The sequence below is a fragment of the Dermacentor variabilis genome, chromosome 7 (assembly GCF_050947875.1).
Source record: "Dermacentor variabilis isolate Ectoservices chromosome 7, ASM5094787v1, whole genome shotgun sequence".
Classification (NCBI taxonomy): Eukaryota; Metazoa; Arthropoda; class Arachnida; order Ixodida; family Ixodidae; genus Dermacentor; species Dermacentor variabilis.
In genome coordinates this window covers 134,503,027-134,513,290 of record NC_134574.1, presented here as the reverse complement: position 1 = coordinate 134,513,290, position 10,264 = coordinate 134,503,027, and positions in this window count along the sequence as shown.

Below are 10,264 nucleotides of genomic sequence, written 5' to 3'. Positions count from 1 at the left end.
TTCTTAAGTTTTGTCAGGTTGTCCGGATGATCTCGTTTTGTTCGCTCTACTTGCCTCGTTCGTTCTCGTTTGAGTGACCAGATAACGGCTTTTGGCTCATGGTCACTTGAGGGTTGCCGACAAAGGGAGGCAAAACATTTCATCCTTAATAAATCAAGTGATACGCTCTTTCTCTTCTGACGTTGCTGAATCAGCTATGCTACAGCGTGCAGGATATTGTAGGATACTTTTGAACCGGTGTCAGGTGAAGACCGCGGTACACTACAACATAGGAACACAATGAATCGCGGCCGTACACTTTTGATTCGAAAACGATAACGTCCTGCACACAACACACCTAGAGGTTTTTGATGTTGAGCTTACTAATGCAATTCTTCTTGCACTCTTCCTCGCTGTCGAACTTGTTTTCCATCCGTGGACAATCTCCGTACATAAAATTGTTGCATTTGCCTTCCTTTCGGTTATAATACCATTTATCAATCTGGCTATCACACTCATCACCCTCTGTCGGCATTGATGAACAACGCACATGCGGGGACGCTGCTTCACCTGCAACAGAAAGTTACAAATAAATACCCGAAAAAGAAATCAGTGTTTATTGTTGACCACGAAATGTGTGACAAATTTATTCGCAATAACTAATTTCTACGGCTTCCTGGTATGCAATCAGAAAGAAAACCAATATCGAGCGGCATGCTGTCGAGTGTTGGACCTGCTTCAGAGCTGACTCGAACTTGTGCACCGTCTAACAAGTGGGAGTATTTCTCACGTAATATCAAACAAAGCGCTTAACAATATATTATGACCTAGAATCTGTCTACTTAGCCAAACATATCACGGTTTTATTGTATGCAGATAATAATCTACATGCTGGCATTCAAGGCAATCACCAGTATTGTTTTCTAATTAGTTACGTATGGCTACTGGCTACTTCGCTTGTCGTATCCGAAGACCTACCAGAAGGGCAGGGAATTGAGTGGGTTTCTAGATTTTTTTTTTTTTGATAATGCTGAAAACAGCCCGAAAGACGCACCAGAAAGCAGAGACGAACAGGATAGGCGCTGAGCTGATAACTAAGGTTTTATTTAATGGTATGTGTATTAGCATGTACACGATAATTATACGACAAAAAGATAAAGAGCAGGATAGCTTCAGCTCCGCACGCGCATTGACAAGAAATCATTAAATATATTTAATGGCGTTAATAAGCTTTCCGTGTCTTTGAGAACGCTAGCGTTCAGGTTCATTTGCCGTGCAACTTTATTGTTGCTTGTTCGTATTATCTGTATGTACAAAGACACATCGCGCTAAATAAAACGTTCTATTTGAGGTCACTGTCTGTCACCTTGTTTTTGTCTACTTTGTGAGGCGTGTTTGTCTCTACTCCTTGGTGAATTTATGGTTTGAGTCTCTGGAGATCTCTCCTAGCTTTACGATTGTTCAGTTGTAGCCACTCGCTGGTGGCTTTCGGTGCAAAATTTGGAAAAATGTTCCGCCTGCAATGAATCGCCCTACCTGCAATCACTTTCAGTGCGAAAAATACCACATCGTCAAGCAACCTGCAATAGACACGCTGCTGGGAAAGTATGTTGGTAAGCATATGAGCATATCTATATGCTACAAAACGAATCTACCAGCAGGGGAAATATCGCGTCATTAGCTGGGTCGTAGTGCTACATCAGCATTTTCACATTGCATGATTTTACTTATTCATGCATATCTTCACACTGCCTCGATACTATACACAACCATGTACAATGAAGTATGCAGCAGTCTATGTGCGTGCGAGAACGCCTGCTAAGAGGCAGTAAACAAGATTAAATTATGTTTGTCAACAAATTTACGGAGAGCATTGATAGAAGTGATGAAGTGCTTAGCATGCGAAGCATACAAATCTTACCAATAATATAAGTTATTGTAAGTACTAATAACACTTTGCGAGAGTTATCAGTCTAGCACTGCATGCGCAGTTTCTCCAGCGAGTCGAGGCATTTCATAAAAATTGGGCCTCGTCCTTTTATTCAGGCACTAAATCCTTTCGCATCACTTTGATCTTAAGTTTAGTGTTATTAGGAATAAAAAATTATATGTGTGCAAGTACATCACAGGCACTTCTATTACTGCTGGTTCAAGCGATAATATTTGCTCGAAGTAGTACAAGAAAAATTTATCAAGTACCCTTTTTACGACAATAGAAACCTGCGGAAGCCAGTAAGGGCATTCATTTCAATACGGGAAATTCGAAGACTCACTTCGTAACTTAAGAGAGTGGGAACAAGAAGGCGTCATAAATTCAAACGGCAGCCGAAAAGCAGCCGCTGAAAGCTCAAGACCTATCTCACGCATGCCACTTCGAGAGAACGCGTGGCACGCATTTCGCTTTTCAAGTTGATAAATATCGTTAAATTTTCGTGTATTTCTACCTGCGCTTTTGAAAGAAATAAATGAAGGCAGTTCAACAGACCCTAACATTTTAGTTAGCGCTCATGTGTGCTATGACGGATCTGCGCACTTTGTATTGTTAAAGATACTTCTTCTATGTACATCCAGCGCAATTTTTATCAAATCTAAAATTTCTTGTTGCTCTGTTCTTCATATGCGTAATTAGGGCGCCAATGAGTGTACACGTAGTGTTAGGTGTCTTGATAATGAGTGCACTCGAGTGCAGTAAAGACTTGAAGCAGTCGCATCTACAATATCGCTGCCCACAAGCAACTGACTTTCCAAATCGCCTGTTCATAACAACTACATTTGTTATCAATACGAAGTGGACGACCTTACAATTTCAAGCGCCCCTAGAGAAATAAATACACAAAAATACACAAGCCCTGTATAAAAGTGTGGAATCGCACTGAAAGTTGAACAAGAGAACTTATTGCTCTGTACTAAGTTTCTAGACTTGAACCTGTGCATCACAAGCTATCGTCGTTTTAAAAAAAAATTCTCTGTTGAATTTCATACTCGCGGCCACTTTACATTCTGTACATTTTCTGTGCGTTGTGCAACAATTGTACGTCTCAGCTTTGGTTATTTTATTTTTATTTCTTTTATTTGTCCATACTGTGAGCCCTTCTCGGGCTGTTACAGGGTGGAAAATACGATCTTATAACAAAACAGTGGCATGCACAAATAATTAATCAGTAATTATACACAAGGCATACAAATCATTGTTAAAAAAAAAGACGAGGACATTCCGCTCTTACACAGCTGTCTTCTGTGTGCCCAGTTGTTGCTGAGATGACCTGGTGTGCTGCGGGAGTGCTTCAGGCGACTGACCCGAGAGACCGGCTTTCTTGGTCAATATGGGGCCATCGCGAACTTTCAGGTGCCGTTGGAAACAATTTTACTCAAGAAAACGTCGCAGAAACGGAAATTGTGCAAAAGAGCATCGCGAGTTTTTTCACAGTTTTGTGACATTACCACGCAGTGCAGTGCGGTGGTTACCATGGTCAGTGACGGCGACCAAATTTTTGATAAAATTCATGAAAGCAATATGTTTCTCTTCCTCTCTTCCCGCAGAGGCGTTTGCATCAGGAGTCGTTTTGTGTATTGCGAAACCAGGTACCACATGAGGGCTGGACCATCCGGCGTATTGCTTGCGCGGCTAAGCCGTACCTGCGGAAAACGGAATCCTGGGTATTGAGCCGATGCCAGTGATTGGGCCTTTAAGATCTCCTGCGGAATAAGCACGCCTCTTTTGCCTCTGCTTGACATAGACGGCACCTCCAGACTTTGAAGAAACCGACCTGGAAGAAACCGGCAGTCACCTTTTTCTGTCCTCCTCTTCAATGTCAGTTTTTCTCTCTCGCCTTTTCATCTGTACAGTCTTCTATTCCGTTTTTACTTCAATATTTCCGGGTGTGGGAAGCCAACCTTAGATACACCATGTCTTCTTAAAGTGTGTATAGCTGGCATATGCAATACCTGTGTTTTCATGGCCCTGCAGCTCCAGGATGAGCTCCATGCTAGGTGGCTGGCTGTTCTGCCGAAACTTTCACATATGTCCATGGCAAGTTCTTTTCCGCCACTTCCTGACATCCCTTGGAAAGGAGGGCGCACCGAAGAAATATTAAGATTGTTTGGCCGTCAAAGGGAAAATTTTTCACATTTTCATGCCATACACTCCAAGAAAAGCAAAAAGGCAGCGAAAATTATCTCTTCTTTCCTCGTTTCGAAATGACTGACCACAGTTCAAGGCCAAAGCTATAAAATTTCCATACTGCCAAGTGGACATCTCCGTCAGGAAGAATCAGTATGAAAGGCTGCCGAATCTTGTGTCTTTGGGGACCTTCTAGTAAACGGGACCACGCATTCGCTCACTGGTTGTGGCTTGAATTCTTCTGATATATGAAGCCTTGCATCACAAGGACTGAACAGAGCCACCGAGCAACGTGTCGACGAACATAGGCCTGCTGACCTTCGATATTATTGCTTAAGGCACAGGGTAAGCCCTGTACTTGTCATCTATTCTTGGCCTTGTTGAAGAACATAATTCTTGCTAACTAATAGCGGTATTCCGTAAAATATACATAATTTAGTTTCTAATTTTGTGCACTTTTACCTGAACTAGACTTATGAAGACATGTTGAAAATTAGGTGTTTAATCGGAATGTTCAGCCTAGTATACAAATGTTTGCTTTTTTGTGTATTTAAATATTCGTAACGAGAAAGCATCTGAGTGCAATTGTTTAATAATTCTAGTTCACTTGCTGCCAACGCTTGTGTAGATGGTTGAAAATAGAATAAGTAGTGTATTTTTAAAGGAACAGGAAATAATGCTACGTTTCCTTTAAAGAAATTATTTTGAAATAATTAGGCCTAAAGTAAATAAAGCGGTGAAAATCAATTTTTATTCGAACTGAAAGCATCAGAGTCATTTGTGTAATATGCTCCTGCTTTGTAGTCACCGTCGAAGTCATTTTCGCACTTTTCCGCTTGTCGGTTTGCTTGCCGGGCCTCTTTTGTGAGCTGTCGCGCTGCTCGGTCCGCAAAGTAAATTCGTTTGTGGTCTACTTCCCTCAGCCACTTAATGGTATTGCGCCAATGGTTCAATCAACACGACTTCAATATGATTGCTCTAGCGAGGCTGCCATCATTTAATGAAATGACAACATCCGGAGTTGCTATCCTTAGTGTCTGAAGCCCAACGCCTCCTTTGCTGCACGTTTAGAAACATGATTCAACGACTTATTTGCGTTTTGAGTTCGCCGATGAAGGCACTTCTCCAAGGGCTCAGGTTGTGATAGCTGCCTATAAACATGTTTCATCACTTCCAAGCCAGATGCAGGCAAAGTCTCCTTGTGGACAAAGGGTTTGCTCTCTGACTCCCTTCCTTTGAAGGCACACCACGTATCGGGCCCCTTTGGGCAAAGCCCATAGCATGAGTCCTTGTCTGTCGATGATATGTGGATGTAAGTTGCCTAAACAGCCTTTCGCAATTTGTCCTGGTTGCCTACATTCGTTTTGATGGCCAATACTTAGCACGTCTGCAGCTTGTCGATGACTGTGTCAGTTAGTCTGCCTCGGCCAGAGAGACTCTCTCCATCTGAGAATTTTCCTACTTCGATGTCCTTCTTCGGCTTCCGTAACTTTGTTCCCATCCTTTTTTGAACATGCCCTATGCTTTCCAGCTTCGATATTTCAACAGATTCACTGTTCGGCTTTTTTGCCTTCACTGCCATGAAAGCCTCACTATCACCGTCGTCAAGGAATTTCACATATCAAATGCCATGCAACTGCTCACTGCTGCCGAAAATATTCAGTGCTCCCGTGACTTCCATTCCACCACTCGCGACTTGGTAGTTGCTTTGGCGCACATCCCTGTGCAGACGATCACTGTATGCAATCGTGATGCCACACTTTTACAGTCTTGATGCCGCACATAACCACCGTATCCAGCACTTTGCCAGAGTCTACGCTTATCGCAGAATACCGTAATTGGAAGTGTGTCCTCGCTTTTCTTAGCTTCCATCCGGAGCCATTGCGATGTCCTTGTCCTCTTCAGTCAGCTGCACAGCTTCGTCAGCAGCTCTTTTCATCGAGCCCTTAGCAGCAGCTTCACCGAAAGGTCTTCACTCAAAAGGTCTTGGTTGTATTTCCCGAACTTTGCCGGTGGTTTAGAACATGTAGCAATGCACAGAGTACATTTTCTGCAGCCGGTACCTTACCTATGCACATCAGTGCATAGGTAAACCAGCCTAAGGTTGGCTTAGTTTTTTGTTTTTGTTTTCTTATGTCTGAAGTTTTTGTGTCGCACCACATGCTTCCCAGTTCAAACTGTAGACACTTGCAACGCCTACCCTCTTTGTCGCAATTTCGACGAGTTCAACAATGCCACCGCATAATCTGCACGCAAAATTCCTTGATTGCGCCACAAATAGCATCCATGTCCATTTGGGCACACTCGCCGCTGTTTTGTGGCATATCGTCTTCCTGGAAGCACGCAGAAAAACTTGAAAGCTTCGATGTTGAGGAGCTGCGGGTTCTGCGTTTGGCGTCTCACCACGCCGCGTGCACCCATTTGCTTTTTCGAGGTGAGCGTAACGGTTACTGTGAAATTAACGTTTGTTGAAGGTCTTCCTTGCGCTGGGAAACTATATTTATCAATCGCGACAAACACAAACACAAAGCATGACACACCCACAAAGGAAACAAACTAGAACGCAGGTCCTACGCAGCTCTGGCACAGACGACACAGATATTCGAAGGTTGCAGAAAGGCGGAAGGAAACATGCGGAGCGCCTCGCAATTGTCTTGGGAAAAAAAAGCGATCTGCCATAGTTGTCACACCATTTCTTATATGTCGCTGAGTACAGAAGAGTTTTGTAATTTGGCGGTGAAAATTTTTGGTTCGAGAAATTGATGATAAAGCGTAGGGTATCGGAAAAGGTGGCGTGACCGCTCGCTACGTGGTTTAAGAAAGACTGTTTTCCAGCCCAAAATATGACTTTCTAAGAAAAGTGCGACTATGAAACGGTAAAGAAAGAGATGAACTTCTAAAATTCCAAACAATAAAACAATATTTTTTCGAATATTTTTTTACCCTGGGCCCTAAGGGCTGCAATTCTTTTTGACATCGTTGCCGTGAAAACACGCCAGACATGACTAGTGGCTCGGAAAAAATCACTGGTCCTACTGGCGCTCACGTAAGCGTGGGAAAAGCTTTTGTTTTTGCCAGAATTGTGTACATTGTGATGTCAACAATTACCGCAGCCGCTGGCTGCAATGAGATAATCGGCCTGAAGGGTCCCTGAAATTCGCCACAGAGAGTAGCAAATGATGTTCCTAACGTAGTCGTTGCTCATACGACCGCGAGAGACTGTTTGCTGTAAGTTTAATATGAACTCGGCTCGAAAAATGGCGTGACTGCCTTAGTAAATGAGCATTTCGTGCCATGAAATTGCTCGACAAAAACAAGACAAAGTGGCAACTCAAAACACGTTCCTAACACTCATATCGCAAAGTCCTTACTGTTAATTTTGTCCGAAACCAAACGCAAAACCGCTGCGAATAAAGGAGCTTTCCCATACCGCATGTCCATCGGTTAAACTAGGTACACGTCTCCTGGTTCCGCAGCTGCAGCGTACTACCACGCCTGGACAATTATTTAGTGCATTATTCACACATGGCGCTGCCTTACAAGCGGTGTTGAGAAGGCTGCGAAGTGCGAGCGTTGCAGCTTTCCGAACGGTTTCAAAAAAACACTGAAACATAAAAAATAATAAAACTCGTTAAATAATGGCAGTATGCTCACAGTGTTATTGTGAGTGCTTACCTTCCCTCGGTGTGAAGTAAACGATGCAGTAAGTCAGGAAAGTAAAGTGCTGAAACCACATTGCCCTTCAAAGGTATCAAGTTTCCCTTTCCTAAGAAAAATATGTTGTTACGGCCAGGTGCACTTTTTTTTTACAGTGAACGCCGTGCGCCACTTACCTGTAAGTACATGTAGTTCTTACACAATCACAAGAAATAGAGGTGTTCTATGCGCGAAGATTCTTGGAGCAGGTGCAACCACGACAGCTTTCTCAACGCGGCGAAGAATGTGGCGTTGGGTTTGATACAACGAAAGAAACAATGTTCATTTGTTGCTCTTCCCTGCTGCTCTATATTCGTGTACTTCTGCAGTGTTGTGACGTACAGAAAAGACAAAGCGAATATTGAAAATATATCAGGAGCAAGCATTGAGAAAATCAGGAAGGAATACTTCAGGTGAACTGCTACCGGCTGTGTCCCTTGACTGGATCATGACTTACCACATCCCAAACAGGGTAGATTATTGGAGATTACGTAGTGTAGAAATTTGGAGTAACTAATGACGTAACTCACCTTATCGCAGTCGCCAAAATACTTCATTTATGCGGCATCGATGGCCGCAGGGCTCCTGTCTCTCCCTCTCTCTTTCTCGATGATGTTGATTATTGGCATACTTTTCAAACGTAGCGGGTACGAATAGTCCCCTAACGTCCTTCAATTTTTTTTTCACGTTTTACTATATATATAGCTACCTAGTCTTTCCCAAATATGATGTTGACCTTACCTTTCGTATCAAAAACCTGTCTTATTACGGTTACCCATACGTGCATCGACTTCGGTTTTATCAATCTGTTCTCTGTTTTACTTCCACCAGTACTTAAAAGGGCACTAAAGCAAGACAATAAATCAGTTCAGACTAATAAAGCATTGTTTGAGAACCCTGAAGGCTGCCATTTCAAAAAGAGAGTTTGATTATTAGATGGGAAAATGAAGGTCCAAGTATCAGTATTTGAATTTCGCGCCGAAGCAACAGCGCCTCTATGTCAGCGTGACGTCAGGGATTCCAAAGTATGTTTTACCAATTGGGCCACGTTGGCTGAATAATGGTTCCCGAAACTTGTCATGTTGAATATTTGGTTCCTTGAGAACACAATGTAGTCAATCTGTACCGCTAATATAACTTGTAGGCCTAGAAGATGCCATCAAAATCCAAGACGTCACAGCCCCCAGGTGCGGGAACTTAAGTAGGCGTCGCCACCAAACGTCTCATCGTTGTAAGAGTGGTGTTTTTGGTGTTGTAGAATGGTAATTTACTGATGCAGAAGAAATCATTTTTCACTTTACTGTCCCTTTATATCGTCTCATAGATATGTCGACTGCTAACCAGTTAGTCCTTCCATCTTCTTTGAACACCAACCCTTCTGGAAGGTGGCCACTCCTTACGGCTCTCGCTGGGTCAACATCCTGGCGTGCCATTACCAAGTGTCCAGTTACTTTAGGGCTTTTTTAAGCCGCATACACATGCCTCAACCTGTAGCGCATAATTTCTTTGGTATGTTTTTATGCAGCCTCCCGGGGCCTCAAATAGCAATGCATTATGAAACATATTGCGTCATCATACATATTTTTCCTCATGCCTCCTTTCTTCTCGTTTTTCTAAATCATCATGGTGCTTTCTTTACATTCTTTGCATCCATATATTTGCCGTTTCTGTTTTTCTCACTTTCTCTCGTATCTCTCGCGGTCGCCTTTTTACACTTTCACTTACCCAATACCTGATTACAAACTTCCTTGACCTCTTCCTATATTTCATGTCCATGCTTCCCAAGCACAGATATGTGGGAAATTTAGCCATCAATTTATTTTTATCCTTGTTGCTCAGCGTTTCTTTAAAACGAACTCTTGATCTTCTCATCTTTGAGATCGATCATCAGAACGATTCATCATCTTCATCATCATCATTATAATCATCATCATCGTCATCATCAACCTGGCTACGTTCACTGCAGGGCAAAAGCCTCTCCCATACTTCAACTACTCCTGTCATGTACTAATTGTGGCCATGTTGTCCCTGCGAACTTCTTAATCTCATCCGCCAAGCTAACTTTCTGCCGTCCCCTGCTACGCTTCCCTTACCTTGGAATCCAGTCCGTAACCCTCAATGACCATCGGTTATCTTCCCCCCTCATTGCACATCCTGCCCATGCCCATTTATTTTTCTTGGTTTCAACTAAGATGTCATTACCTCGCGTTTGTTCCCTCACCCAATCTGATCTTTTTTTATCCCTTAACGTTACACCCATCATTCTTTCCATAGCTTGTTGCGTCGTCCTAAATTTAAGTAGAACCCTCTTCGTAAGCCTCCAAGTTCCTGCCCCTACGCGAGTACTGGTAAGACACAGCTGTTATACATTTTGGTCTTGAGGGATAATGACAACCTGCTTTTCATGATCTGAGAATGCCTGCCAAATGCACCCCGGCCCATTCGTATTCTTCTGAATATTCCAGTCTC